This window comes from Sinocyclocheilus rhinocerous, unplaced genomic scaffold (assembly GCF_001515625.1).
Source record: "Sinocyclocheilus rhinocerous isolate Xijiao unplaced genomic scaffold, SAMN03320098_v1.1 scaffold58, whole genome shotgun sequence".
Lineage (NCBI taxonomy): Eukaryota > Metazoa > Chordata > Actinopteri > Cypriniformes > Cyprinidae > Sinocyclocheilus > Sinocyclocheilus rhinocerous.
In genome coordinates this window covers 224,810-227,700 of record NW_015652310.1, presented here as the reverse complement: position 1 = coordinate 227,700, position 2,891 = coordinate 224,810, and positions in this window count along the sequence as shown.

The following is a 2,891-nucleotide window of genomic DNA, read 5'->3' as shown; positions in this document are numbered from 1 at the left end:
CTGGAAAAGATCGATTCGCGGCTTTTGAGAATCAATATCGAATCGACATCATTTAAAAAAACGATTAATCGAAAAATCTATTCTTTTTTTTTTGCCCAGCCCTATTATTCTTATCACATTTTGCCGGTTGCACAGGAAGTTTCAAATAGTTCTGGGAATTAACGGGGCGGTGTTCTGTAATTGTTTTTAAAATTTTGAGTTTTTTTTTTTTTTTTTTTGCTATTGCAGCAGTTAAAGATCCATCCGTGCTGTAAATATAGGTCCGGGTCGCTAAAGACCCGAATATGTAATAATGATTTGCGAAACATTTATGCATTTAAGGGTTAATGGAGGTTTAAATTTAAAAAAAGCACATGCAATTAAAATATGTAACTGATCGAACAAAAACAGGTCTCAGAGAGGTGTTTATTGCAAATAAAAATGAAAATGAAAGCACATCGAGTTGGCAGAGTGCGACGGTCGTGGCGAGATGCGGATTCATCACTCATGGTGCACCTCGGTGTCGGACAAACAGAAGAAGTGAGGAATATTTAACAGCAGCGGTCACGGTGATGATGAGGCGAGCACCAGTGAAGTTTCTCATGCCCGCTCCGTGTGTCTGCTGGGCGGCGATCAAACGGACAGGGCAGCGCTTTTCACGAGCGGAGATCGCTACTAGACGAATCATGTCATTTGTTATTTTTAACATCTCTGTTCTTTTGTCGTAAGTTATGCTATTACTCCATTAATTTATACTAGCCTATCCAGCGCTCCCTGAACGCAGTCTCTGGCTTATTGCCAGTCAAGCGCAAGCACTCTGCAGGGACGCGTTTAGTCTTTCCGAGTCACAGGGCTCAAGTACAAGTCAAGTCTCGAGTTGTCAAAGTCTAAGTCGAGTCTCAAGTCTTCTTTAATTATGTCGAGTCGCAAGTCATCAAATTTGGGACTCGAGTCCGAGTCAAGTCTCGAGTCAAGTGACTCGAGTCCACACCCCTGATATTGTGAGAATATGGAGCTCACACTAGAGGAAAAAAAAAATATTCAGAAGTCCAAACTGTGTGTGTAATGGACAAAAGTAAATAAAATTGTGATAGCTTCTGAACCAGTGAGATTTTTATAACAGTGTAGCAAACTACCCACCTACATAAAATGCACATACATCTCAATTGTCACTCTGTATCTCCTTAGCTTAGTAAAGATGGCATTTAAGGGTTTAGTTTTGTGACGAAAGCTCCGTAGTTTTCATTGTGGTTGGCAAAACAATGCAATGATGACTGACAGAGCTGGTTCCTCACAACATTAACAATTTTCTTAAAAAAAAAAAAAAAAAAGTTCTGCTTAATTTGCTTTGGTCTAGTAAAATTAAGTTTTTGAAATATTACTGACAATATTAATATCTTACATGAAAAAAAAATGGCATGCGTGTTACGACCTGAAGGTGGACTTGTTTATAGAACTATGCTAAAAGACTTTTTAACGTACTAAAAACTATGAACCGAGGGCTGAAGGTATGTTGAAGATTGTGTACAACAGGTTTTCCAATAAAATGACATTGATCGTTTAGAGGCCTTAGAAAACCATATATCCTATGACACAGTAGGCTTTTTAGGGTTAAATTGAGATTGAAACATCTTGAGATCAGATATTTAATTTCAGCACTGTGTCCTCTTTAGGGGGAAATCAGCGTGAACTTGCTCGCCAGCAGTGGTGGAAAGAGTACTGAAAAAATATACTCAAGTAAAAGTACCATTACCTTCCAAAAAATGTAGTGCGAGTACAGTAAAAGTACTTGTCCAAATTGATACCTTTTTAAAAACGTTGTACATTCTGTAATTCACATTATCTTATTTGTCATAAAGAATGAAGGGTATCTATCATCCAGCAGTTTTAATTTTGACTGCCAACTCTTTAAAATACATCAAAACAGCACGGAAACAGTATTCAGTTGAAGATAAGATGACAGTTATTCTCAGTACAATCATCCCCATTTAAATCAAAGTTGGAAAAAATAGATTTAAAATCATGTGTAAGGCCACTGAGACAGCATGCTGTTGTTGCACACCACACCACTCCTTAGCAAATGCACTGGACTTTATACAATCCATTAACTGCCACCTAGTGGACTAAACATCCCACTCATTACAATAATGACTTAAGTATACTGTCTTTTTACGCGTTGCGTCGCGCCACGTAAACATAAAACCATGTCTGCATTTGTGATCGGAGAAATGACAAACAACAAGCACTATGGAAGGACGTGACGACTCCGGGCTGGACTCCGCTTCGTCCACGGTTAAAAGCCGATCCGGCGATCGACAGCGCAAAGTTGTAGTATTTCCTCAGCAACCAGCATGGATCAGCTCCAGGCATGACGAAGCAGATATCGTCCTCTTTTGGAAGACCAAACAAAGTAGTTTCGCTTTCACAACGAAACAGCGTCACACACCGCGGCATACAGTGAGCAGAGGCCGGCGGCTAGAGTGAGGAACGGCCGGAGGGTTAGAGTGAGCAGAGGCGGCAGATTCGACGAAGGAGCGTCCGGAGGGCTTGCGGCAACCACATGTGACGACCCCGGGCTGGACTCCGCTTCATCCACGGTGAAAGCCGATCCGGCGATCCACAGCGCAAAGTTGATGTATTTCCTCAGCAACCAGCACGGATCAGCTCCAGGCATGACGAAGCAGATATCGTCCTCTTTTGGAAGACCAAACAAAGTAGTTTCGCTTTCACAACGAAGCACACGGCGTCTTTACACATGGCAGCGGAAACAACAATACTACAGCGAGAATAAAAGTTATGCCTTCTTTCTTTGCCTGAACATTTGGGCGGCGTCTTCCCACAGTTCCCACAGAGTATCGTAGGTATGTTGGGGCGTGTTAGAACGAGCCGTTTTAGGTAGGCGCTTAACTTTT